The sequence below is a fragment of the Aquarana catesbeiana genome, linkage group LG02, assembly GCF_042186555.1.
Source record: "Aquarana catesbeiana isolate 2022-GZ linkage group LG02, ASM4218655v1, whole genome shotgun sequence".
NCBI classification, from domain to species: Eukaryota; Metazoa; Chordata; class Amphibia; order Anura; family Ranidae; genus Aquarana; species Aquarana catesbeiana.
In genome coordinates, this window is record NC_133325.1 from 565746175 (window position 1) to 565758990 (window position 12816).

Below are 12816 nucleotides of genomic sequence, written 5' to 3' on the forward strand. Positions count from 1 at the left end.
AGGTATATATACATTTATGATCACACAGGTGTGTGATTCCCACGTTCCCATAAGAAAAATAAACCTGCCCTCTACATCAATTTGTGCATCAATTTTTGTGAATGAGGTAGTCCTGGAAAACAGTATACTCACACCCCTTGAATACCGGGTATGTGTGGAATGGTATTGAGTAGGATATTTCGATAAGTGTAACAGGTTGGTGGTGTCTCTATTGAGATGCGTCTCTTGCAGACATATTACAGTGGGGTTCCGATGTGAGATAGAGGTGAAAATGGCAGTTCTCTTTTTAGGGTCATGTAAGCCTCTCACGTTCCATGAGAGAATTGACTCTGTTCGCTTAGTCATTTGGTGCAGTTGCTAGTTGTGATCCAACCCCCAGTATTGGAGGTCTGTGGCATATGAACTTAGATGATGCAGTATAAGTTCTGAAGTGTAGAAAATGTATTACGTGACTTGTACCATGTGTCTCACTCTGCAGATTTGCAACCAGCGACAAAGCAAACTTGCTTTGCGACCAAAATATATAGCACCCATTCAACCAGGGCTTAAAAACGGAAAAAAGAAAAACAAACTGAAATAAAGTAACTTCCATTGGAAAGCCTTCCATTGGTGCCCCGCAGGGCGTTTGGTGGGGTAATAAAGAGGGCTGGGACCTTGTGCCCATAAAGTCCTAAACGATAGGGTTCACTGGTAAAATAAACCAAAAAAAAAGTCAATTGTGACTCTCTGCGGGCTCCATTTTATCTAAGGTGAGCATAAAGAATCAATGTACGGGGTTCATGCGTTGTGTCATCCTGGTTCATTTCCACGCACGGCTGCCTGCAAATGCCTCTCGTGTCTGTCCAGCCAATTGGTAGCCATCATAAGATTTTCAAAAAAGTGTACCGTGCCCTCAGCAACCACTCTCAACTTGGCAGGGTATAGCATAGAATATATGACCGAGAGAGCACGCAGTCTCTTTTTGACCTCAGTATATTTTGCTCTTTGTTTCTGCACAGCCGCTGAGAAATCAGGGTATATTGACACTCTGGCACCCTGAATTTCCATATTGGGTTTCTGTCTGGCCAAGCGAAGTATACTATCCCTGTCCTTGTAATGTAGTAATTTCAGCAAAAATGGTCTGTCGTTGCCCCCTGGTGGCGGTGGACGGAGTGGCACTCTATGGGCTCTTTCAACAGAAAAGAATGGTGTAAGGTTATTTCTCCCAAATGTGTCAGCTAGCCAGGTTTCAATAAAATCAGTGGGGTTTTTTCCTTCAGCTTTTTCAGGTAAACCAACAATGCGAATATTTGACCTTCTCAATCTGTTCTCCATATCCTCCACTCTATTCGCTGTTTCTGTGGCTTTAGCTGAAGTTATGTGAATCTTCTGAGCAAGAGGGGGTATATCATCCTCTAGTGTGCTCACTCTTCCCTCCAGAGCAGTGGCTCTCTCTCTTATTTTCTGCATATCTTGCCTTATGTGTAATATGCCTTCTTTCATGCTTTTGACTTCAATAGAGAGTTCAGTTAGTGAGGAGCCATAAGTGTGAACTGCAGTCAGTATATCATGCAGGGAAGGCTCAGAGTGCTCAGTGTCTGGAGCTTTGGCTGCTTCAGAGGAAGGAGGGGGGGATGGGGGATTCCTCACTGTGTGTTCTGCTGCTCCAGGGGCCATCTACTCTATGCCATGCTGTGCTGTTTGCTGTTGGACACTCTTGGCTGCTGCCTTTGCATGTGAGGTATGTGGCTGTGTTGTTTTGTGAGTGCCAGTGTCATGAGCATACCTCTCCAGGCGTGCAGCTGCTGATAGCTGTGATTCCTTCCCTGCACGCTGTGGGAGCGGGGATCCGCCATCTTGGCCATGCCGGCCGGCCGAACGGCTCTCCTCCATCCTCCCAGACACCCCCGTTTTGGATGTAAAGCGACCGGGTGTCGCTGTAGGTGTTTCCCCACACCGGGAGCGAAGTGTCCGGTCTATGGTAGCGGTGGATCGGGCTCACTTCAGGATGTTTTCTGTTCAGGATGCTGGAGCCTCTGTGAGACACGTCCTCTCACATGGAAGTCCAAGCCACGCCCCGTAGACTAGGATCTGTATCTAAGCAGAGCAAGGCAGGGTTCTCCTGAGTGTTCTGAAATCTGCAAGACTGTTGGCAATATGGAGAAGAAAAGGTAACTTCACCTGTGACCCAATTAATGTCAGGATTGTGAGCCTGTAATCATGGCATGCCGAGGATTATGGGAAACAGGGGTGAGGCGATGATATCCAGGCTTAGCAGTTCTTGATGAGAATTGGAGATGGAGACGGGTAATGGAACAGTCTCTTGGGTAACAGGCCCAGACTTAATGGCGGTTCCATCAGCTAGATGGATGGAAAGTCCATGGGCCTTAGGCAACAAAGGTATCCGGTGTTGGGTAGCAAAAAGAGAGTCCATGAAACAACTGCAGGCTCCAGAGTCAATAATGGCGGTTATTTGCAGAGTCTCTCCTGGAAGCTGTAACAGGATAGAGAGAGCAAGGTGAGTAGTGTTCTTAACCAGGGGTGCAACATAGTCAGTGGACAGGGATAGGCACTTACGGAGTTTAAGGGGACTGTTCCTGACATAGTGCCCAGGTTCCCCACAATACAGGCACAAATTATTCACTCGACGACGTTGTCGTTCCTCCTGGGTGAGAGAAGGCCGCAGGACCCCTAATTGCATTGGCTCAGGTGGGTTAAACGTGGACGTAGGTGGTGCTGGTGACGTATGATGAAGAACTTTAGTGGTAACCCAAGTTGGGCGAGAAGTTCCCATAGCTCTCTCAGTCCTTCGTTCTCTTAGGCGTCGATCGATCTGGATGGCTAGATCGATCAGTGCATTTAAAGTCTGCGGAGTACCTACCCCGGCCAATTCATCCTTCAGAGAGTCAGAGAGTCCCATCCGAAACTGATAGCGGAGAGCCGCATCATTCCAATTTGTGTCTGCACTCCATTTTCTGAATTCAGCCACATAGTCCTCTGCAGCCCTGCGACCCTGTTGAAGAGTGTGCAAAGCCGCTTCTGCAGTCACGGACAGCTGGGGGTCATCATACAGCTCACCTAATGCGTCAAAGAAGGTGGAGAGATTAGTCAGGGATACGTCCTTTTGTTCCAAGAGGCGATGGGCCCAGGTTTGGGGGTCACCAGAAAGCAGAGAAATTACGTAGCCCACCTTGGTAGCCTCCAGGGAAAAGGTACGTGGCTGAAGAGCAAAGAACAATTCACAGGAGTTGCGGAAAGCCCTGAATTTAAGGCGATTCCCAGAGAAACGTTCAGGCGTTGGGACCTTGGGTTCTGGAGGGAGCATCACCACCGTTGAGGAAGGCCCAACTGAAGGAGCAGAAGCGGAAGGAGCTCCCTGGACACCAATGGGATTAGACAAGGTTAGCACTCGTTCCTCCAGCCTGGTGTATCCTTGCTGCAGATTCTTGACTGCTTCAGTCAATCCTGCCAAGTGTGCACAAAGTTCCTCCATGGGAGACGTTCCCTGCTCAGGCTCAGACATGGCTGTCTGCTACTGTCACATACCTGGTAGGTTTTGAGCCTGAAGTGCAGAGAAAGGCCTCCCTTACAGCTCCCACTCCTGTTCCCCTGGAATGGAGACAGAGGGCCCAGGAGTGAGGAGTGGTATGGGTGCCTGGTCACCGGAAGTCACCGGAAGTTCAGGAGTGGTGGCACCCTCTGGAATCTGAAGCTGAAGAGGAGACTGGAATGCAGAGAGGACCCGGAACCACAGCAGGTAAGTAAGCAGGACTGAAGAGCTGAACTGAAACCAGGAACAAACAGCAGGTAGTAGACTGGAATGCTGGACTAGAACCAGGAACAAGCAGAAGGTAGAAGCCTGGAACACTGGACTGGAACCAGGAACAAGACAGCAGGTAGTAGCCTGGAATGCCGGACTGGAACCAGGAACAAGCAGAAGGTAGAAGCCTGGAACGCTGGACTGGAACCAGGAACAAAGCAGCAGGTAGTAGCCTGGAATGCTGGACTGGATCAAGGCAGCAGGTAGTAGCCTGGAATGCTGGACTGGAACAAGGCAGCAGGTAGTAGCCTGGAATGCTGGACTGGAACAAGGCAGCAGATAGTAGCCTGGAATGCTGGACTGGAACAAGGCAGCAGGTAGTAGCCTCGAATGCTGGACTGGAAAAAGGCAGCAGGTAAACAGACTGGATACTGGTATCAGACAGAGGGATGGTCACACAACCTGGAGGTCGGTATCGGTCGAGCAGCAGAGGTACCAGGGATTACACAGAGGGATGGTCAGGCAAGCCAAGAGGGTCCGGTGCAGGCGGATAGCAGGATGGTCTAACAGGAAGCCGGTCAGGTAGCAGAGTACACAGGTCAGATCAGGTTAAGGCATACGGAACGCTGTAGAGCAGACAGCGGGGATTGAGTGTGACAGGCCGGTTTAAATAGCCCGCCTAGCACTAGCGGGAGTGCGCGCGCGTGTGCCCGTGCGTGACAGCACCCGTGAACGCGCGTGCATGCGCAGTGGAACCCGTGGCCGTGTCCCTGTGCGTCTGGATCGCCAATTACTGGCAGGATCTTCATGACAATAAGGAGTTTAAAATCCTCCTTGGTAGGGATGGCTCAGAGACATTCTTGCCACGAGGAGGTCTGCTGAGAACGTGGATCACCCCCATGCGATACTGTGGATAATGCGGTGGGGAGGTTTCTCTCTGAAGGACAGGGGGGGCGCGGGTCTCCGTGGCTCTCAGGGCTGCATTTGGGGATCCTGTGAGTCACTCCACAGAGGCATCTGTGTGGGAAAGGGAGGGCTGTTTGCCAAAACATCCATAGGGATCAGGTTCGGGGAGCTGGCCACCTGAGCGTATAACATTGCCTGGCCTGTCCCCTGTTCTGTGGATCTGGGGATACTGTGGCGAGCTTGTCGCTGCAGTTGAGGAGAATCAGGGGGGAAACAATGCACCTGCTGGGGGGTGCATCCTCCATGTTGCACTTCTGACGTGAGCCCTGGACCCCAGACACCCTCCGGGTAGTGGGGGGAAGTCACCGGATTGTAATGAGGGGGTAGGGGAAACAGTTCCTCCCAGGGATAAGACCAGGTCTGAGGCCGTGCGCAGCAGCCGCTGGAAGGCCTCAGAGCACTGCGTGTATGTGGCTGCAGTGAGGCCTGGCGTTGTGTCCCGGGGTTCGTTCTGGAGCTTCCCCTGTGATGTGTGGGGCAGAGATGGACTCACCACTCGGGATTCCTGGCATCGCGGCCCGCCGGTCTTCCGATTCGGGGGCCGATGCGCTCTGAGGAGGTGAAGGCGATGTAGAGCTCGGCTGTAGCGGTGGCCTCATGGAGGAGGCGGATGTCACCGGCGCCGTCTTGTCTTTCCCGTTGTCGGACATGGAGGGTAGTTTAAAGTACCCACGGAGGGTCATAGAAGAGCCGGAAAGGGGGTTGGAATGATCCCCTAGGTTTAGAGGATAGTGTTCTCCTGCTTCCACCCATATATGGGTGCTAGAAATCCCCTTAAAAGACCTTTAAGCTGTGGGCTGGTGGAGAGCTAAGAGCTCAGGCTTCCATACAGGGCAGCTTCAGGTCACGCCCCGCTGGTAGATTTTTAATCTACCGATGATAGGTAAATCTTGTGGGTTACTTGTTAGAGGAAGTTAGATTTGCCTCTGTTCCAGCTTGGCTGAGTTGCGTGTAGTTCCACACTGTGTCGGTGGGTGTCGTTGTCACCATAGACTGGTGTTGGAAAGGCAACGTGTTGAAGCGTATGAGTGCTCCTCTGTCCCGGGGACAACTCGGTGGAGGTGGTCCTCTGGGTTGCATTCTGGGAGATGGCATTTATGGGACAGACGCCATGTTTAGGGGTTCATTTTCAGCCACCTGCTGGCCCTCCTGGCCGAAAGGTATGCGTTAAGAGTACCACCTCGTGGTCCTCCGCTCCAGAGGTCCACGTCGCTGCGGCGTGTGGGTGGGCCCAGAAGCCTGTCTGGGGCCTACCACAGCAGCAGAGGAATAGTCCTGAGCTGTCTATCCTGAGTGAAGAAGCTGGACAACCGAGGAGATCCCAGGGGAGGACCCGTCATGGAAGGATCATGCAGAGTACTGATCTAGTGAGGGGTCTGGTGACTCGGTTGGAGGACGTATCCTGAAGTAATCTTACTGCATAGTACTTCTGGGTTGGCTTAAAGGTTCAAGTACTGTGTCTGACATTCATCACAAACCAATACATCCTGTGGCAGAGGATCGTACGGGTTTCATTCCAAACAAGTCTGTGGCAGAGACTTTTGTTCATGCTGCGTACTGGCTGCTAGGCAAGTTGAGAGGCCTATCCAGGTGGGCAAAGATTGAATTCCACAAGGGGAGTGCATTCAACTACAAGTGCTCAATTTCAGAGAATGTTCTAAAGAATACTAAGGAAAGGTATTTGAGCTTCCCTGCAACTTTCCTTCTGCCTCTTTCCTGCTACTTCCATTATTACTTGTTCATTAAAGCATTGGAAAATATACTCAAGTGTTTGGTGTCTACATCGTCCAGAGGTAAACTCAACGGGACCCTAGACCCGGTGCCGGTGAAACAGAGGTATCGAGAGTGAAGGTAACAGCCCCCTTTAAACCAGCAGCTCCACTGAGAGTTAGTGCTACATACATCTTTTATTGGAAGGAATTAACTCAGAAATACGTAAAGCCCCAAAAAAAGGTTAGCATAAAAGCAGATCTGAAAAGCAAAGCTTTGTACTGGGAAAAACAGACAGAACTGCTAATCTGGCAAATCTTTTTCATAGCACAAATGTCTAAAGAAAAGGGTATCCTATCATTTGGTGTAAACCTCTTTTTTTTATATCCTTTAAAACCTGTTTGACTGAATAGAAGCTGGTACAAGCCAAGAACCTTCTGAAGGAGAAAAGAGAAAGAAATACCAGCCAATAGTTTATTTATATGGCTATGAGAAAGTTTCTGTTTTATTAGGGACACTAAAAAGGCTAACATATACTTTTCAAATGGAGGAGAAGGTAAAATATTATTCAAACTACAAAAGTGAACCCATTTATCACAGGCCCTAGAATATTCTTTCCATCTATGTGGAGCCAAGGAATTCTTAATAGTTTGATAAGCCAATGTTAAATCAGGTCCTACAGGTGTAACGGGCAAGGACAACCCTCTAAGTCTGTATTGGGTAAAAAGTTGTCGAAACCGACTCATCTGAAATTGAGAAAGTCAGTCAGCAATACTGTCATCAACACCAGGAGTAAATTTAGCTTTTAACCATAGATTCCATTTCAAGCATAAGAAAACCAAGTGAGGCAATAACTTAATAAGTGGTAAAGACCTAGAAGACTAGCAATGTATTGCGCAAAGAACACCTTTATTGTCCGTTTGAATAAGGATGCGCTTATTCACAAAACATTTTACCCATAGTTCAATGAGTACCACCACTGGAAAAAGTTCCAGCAATACAATGTTTTAGTTGTCTTGTTAATAATCCAAGCATCTGGCCAAGCATCACAACACCGGTGCCAAATAGCTGCAAATATTTTGGAATCAGCAGTATTCGTAATAGGATGGAAATCAGCTGAATAAACAAATTCGTCTTGAAAAATAGGATTTTTTAATACAGCTTACCTGTAAAATCCTTTTCTTGGGAGTACATCACGGGACACAGAGCTCTATCAATTACTTAGTGGGCTAGATGGTCACTATCAGGTGATTGGACACTGGCAAACCCTAATTACAAGGCGAGTTCCTCCCCTATATAACCCCTCCCATATGGAGAGTACGTCAGTTTTGTAGCAAAGCAGTAAGTATCCCAATGTATATATACATAAATCCCGAAGAGGAATGGGAGCACTGTGTCCCGTGATGTACTCCCAAGAAAAGGATTTTACAGGTAAGCTGTATTAAAAAAAAATATTTTCTTGTACATCATGGGACACAGAGCTCTATCAATTACTTAGTGGGATGTCCCAGAGCAATGCCCAAATTGATGGGAGGGAGACACAGATCAAAAAAGCAGACCGCCATCGGATGTGAGGGCCTATACTGCTGCCTGCAGCACACTGCGCCTGAAGGTGGTATCCTTATGCCCTTTCACATCCACCTGAAAGAATTTGGTGAATGTATGGATGGAAGACCAAGTTGCAACCTTGCAGATCTGAGCCAAGGAGGCCTGGTGAAGCCCTGCCCATGAAGCACTTACTGCTCTAATCGAGTGCGCTCTCAAATAAAAAAAAGGAATTTTCATCTTGAAACCATAAGCCTGAACAATAACCTACCGAATCTACTTTCTAGGACCTTCCGGCAGCACAAACAAAGCATCAGCTTTTCGTATCAGAGCAATCGCTTTCAGATAGACCTTGACTGCTCTTACTACATCAAGAGAGTGTAACAACCTTTCTTCTGCAGAATGCGGACCCGTACAAGGACGGTAAGGACAACATCTTGGTTCAGATGAAATCCTGATACCACCTTAGGCAGCAAAAAGCTGTTAATTCTGAAACCCCTCTAGCAGAGGATATGACAACCAGAAACTTGATCTTCTGGTCAAAAGAACCAAAGGAATATGGCATATTGGTTCAGAAGGCTGTTTTTGTAAAAACAGATTATTCAAATCCCACGGGCACAAGGGAGACTTAACTGGCGGAATTGGGTAAAAAAGCCCCGACTAAAGAATGAGAGGCGAGTGGCTTCTGAAAAAAAAGAAATATTGATAAGGCCGAGAACTGACCCTTGATGTGCTCAAGGCCAGTTTCATTTCTACCCCTAACTGTAGAAAGGCGAGACTTCTGCCATGGCCTACCTTAGAGGATGCCAACCCCTGGATTCACGCCAGGAAACATACGCCTTCCAGGCTCTGTGATAGACGAGCCTGGAGGCCGGCCCCCTAGCATTAACCAGAGTAGAGAGAACTGGACCCGGAAAGCCCACGGCTTTTCAGGATGTAAGTATCAACAGTCAAATCATCCAATTTAGATTCCGTAAGGAGGGATGGAATACTAGTCCCTGCGAGAGCAGGTCTGGGCATAGTGGAAGAATCCACAGTTTTCCTACCGCCATCTTTACGATTCCTATATACCAAGGCCTTCTGGGCCAGGCTGGAGCCACCAGAATAACCGGTTACTTCCCCGCCCCGATCCTGTGAAGAAGACGCAGAAGGAGCGGAACCGGAAAAAAATACCTAGGTCAGAGAGAACTGATCCCAAGGAATTATCAATGCGTCTGTTCCGCATGCTAGTGGACCCTTTGTTCTTGACAAAAAAATCATCCAGCTTCATGTTGAACCTGGAGGCTATAAGATCTACATTTGGGGTACCCCATTTTGGCATATAGCCTGAAATATGGAAGGTAGAGACCATTCTCCTGGACACAACTGCTGGCGGCTTAGATAATCCGCCTGCCAAATTTCCATCCTTGGAATGAAGGCTGCAGATAGGCAAAGAACATGCCTCTCTGTTCAAACAAAAAATGGTTCACCTCCCTCTGGGCATTTGGACTCCTGGTGCCTGCTAGATTGATATAGGTCACTGCTGTAGCATTGTTGGCTTGTATCCGGACAGGACAGCCTTGTGACCTGTAGGTCCAGGCCCTGAGGGCCAAAAGTACTGAAACTCCAGGATATTGATGGGCAGGAACCTTTCGGCTACCATCTTCCCCAACAACCTCATTCAAAAGCAAATGGTAGGTCTATCCCTTGCTTTGCCCACTTGGGCCAAATCTTTATGGTCTTGGCCTTTGACTCGGGTAAAAGATACCCTTCTTTGGGCTATGTCCCCAAACACTCTAGCCTCCATAGGGGCTATAAAGACCATGCTGGACACACTTAGGTCCAGCCATGCTACCAACTGATCTATCGGCAGAAGACTGCTTTGGTATGCCATTAAAGCTAAACCCTGAGCCCTTTAGACCCGCTAGAGGCAGGCCCTAGCAGTTTATAAAAGACTTGAGCATGGTGGCACACCACAAGAGCAAGCCTACCAACCAGAAGAGGTGCTGTTTCCCTGTGAAATGCAGACAAGTTCTGAAAACTATGAAAAAACAAAAAGAGGGGGGGCACCCTTACACCTCATGCCATTAAATAGGTAATAATTGCTCGCCCAATGCCACTCCTCACATATAGGGGCTATATCCGTAGCCAGAACAAAGCATATAGGAAAAATGATATTCCAGGGAGAATCACAAGAAGGGATGACCTCCCTGGAACAAAGACAGCTACTATGGATACAGCGGGCAATGATGGGAGAGTAAGTAAAATCTCAAAATTTATTGCAATATCAAAAGCTATAATTGCAAAAAAGTATGCTCCTAAAGAGGTTTAAATGGAGCTGGTAATACATACATCAATAAAAAGGCATAACAGATGCATGATAACATGTGTTACGCCCATGGAACAGACACACAAACAATAGACAGACAGTGACATACAAATAACACATATGGTGCAGGCGCCTAAGTAACCACGGATGCACAGGATCCCTAATGGCAAAACGCCAATGAAAAAGTAAAAAACAGAAAATAAACTGCAAAGAGATACTGTGCATGCATGGCCCCCGGGGTGGCGGAGGACTGGTTAAAGATAAACCAACCAAGGAGTAAATTGCTACACAAGAGGTTAATAGGCTGTAGAGTCTTAACAAAATACTAGTAGTCCTTACTGAATGGAATGACACAAAGTCCAAACATATGATTGCATGCGCATGCTCAAAACATTTCAGGGAGGGCATCCCTTCTTGTGATTCTCCCTGGAATAGCATTTTTCTTATAAGTTCTGAAAACACATATGCAAACGATTCTCCATATGTGTAAGTGGCAAGAGTTAGCGCCATATGCCTCAAAAAGAAGCGTGCGTTCATGGAAGCATGAATTTTCTACAATATGTTTAAAACATAAAAAGTGTGTGCTGTACAGACGCATACCTATAGCATATGGGCTATGGAACAGGCACCTTGCAAGCAAGCATGCATCTCTGAATGTGTAATGCAAGATTACACATCATGTATCCAGGCAGACATGTGTTCCTATGTGAACATAAGGAATCCTGTATAATTAAGGAGGCTAAATGAACATGCCTCGTTATGCAACCATGCAAATCTAGGTGATCATGCAACCATAGGTGATCATGCATTCTTATGCGATTCGGCATCTTTTATGCGACCAAACATTCTATGCATTATAAGCACTACTGTGCGGACAAGTACCCTTGTGAGACCAAGGACTCTTGTGTGATCAAGCACCCCTGTGCGATCCAGCATCTTTATACAATCAAGCATCTTTATGCAATTTTAAGCATTTCTGAAAAAAAATTAGCTTCTTTGCATGACCAAGTATTCTTGAGTAATCAAGGACTCTTGTGAGATCAAGCACCCCTGTGCAATCCAGCCTCTTTATGCAATCAAGCATCTTATGTGATTTAGGCATTTCTGTGAAAACAAGCCTTTCTGCGTGAGCAAGTATCCCTGGGCAAACAAGGACTCTTGTGGGGTCAAGCACTCTTGTGTGATCCCGTATCTTTATGCAAACAGGCATTTATGCGTTTTTAGGCAATTATGCGATTTTTAGGCATTCATGCGATTTTAGGCGTTTAAGTCCACCACAAACAGAAAAAAACATGTATCTCTATGTGTATTACATGTTCTACCACATGCATCTTGTATATTCCAATACTCAGGTAATTTATGCAAATATGTGGACTGATAAAAGGAAGATATCCTCCGCTGACGTGCACTCCTGCACTCATGCGTTTAGCTGTTTGTGTTAGCAACAATGTGCACAGAACCGTGTACTGCACCTGGTATTCCCAGGTGGTCTCCCAGTCAGGTATTAACCAGGCCCGATCCTACTTAGCCTCTGAGATGATAAGAGGTCGGGCGCTTTCAGGGTGATGTGGCTGTAGGCATTTCAGCAGTTGTGCGTTTGTAAGCAAGCACCTGCATGAGGACCTTGTGGAGGTTCTACACCTCCTTGTAGTAATGGACGGACTTGACAAGGTACAAGAAGCCTATGGGAATTTAAGAAAAAAAAACAAGTAGGAGACAGAGGCTTCGGCCGTCTAGGCTGAGGGTAAGTTATACGCAGCCTGAATCTCTGTAAAAGATTGCAGCTACAACTCCAGAGACTGTGAGGCCTCTGATACCTCCGCCTCATCAGATTGCACCTGTTCCCTGTCCCCTGATGGTTACCTTTCATCATCAGATTGTAGATCCTCTTGACTGAGAATTTTAGGGCAGGGGAAGGGGAACTACCCCAATTTCTGCCCTCTTGTGAGGATGCTGCGATTAAGCAGCTAACTTCTCCTGTACACTACACACTGCAAATGCAAACCACCATCTTTATGTAGCACTAACTCACGGTGGAGCTGCTGGTTTAAGCGGGTCTGTTACCTTCACTCTGCTTCCCTCTGTTTCACCGTCACCGGGTCTAGGGTTCCATTGAGTTTACTCCTGGACAACACATGCACCAACACTGGAGTACGTTTTCAATGCTTTATTAAACAAATGACTTAGGAAGTAGCAGGAAAGAGGTAGAAAGGAAACTTGCAGAAGAATCTCAAATATTCTCTGGTAGGGTTCTCTTGACAAAATGTCCTGATAGAATTCAAATACTGTCTGAAATGCGCTCCCCTCGTGGGACACACTTCTTGCTTGTCTGGATAGGCCTCGCTCACCGGTCTAGCAGCCAGCACGCAGCACGAATCAAAGTCTCTGCCACAGGCTTGTTTGGGAACAAAATCCATACAATCCTCTGCCACAGGATGTATAGGGTTTTCTATAGTGAAAGTCAGTCACAGTGCTTGAACCTTTAAGCCGAGCCGGCAACACTATGCTGTATAGTTACTTTTGGATACGTCCTCCAACCGAGTCACCA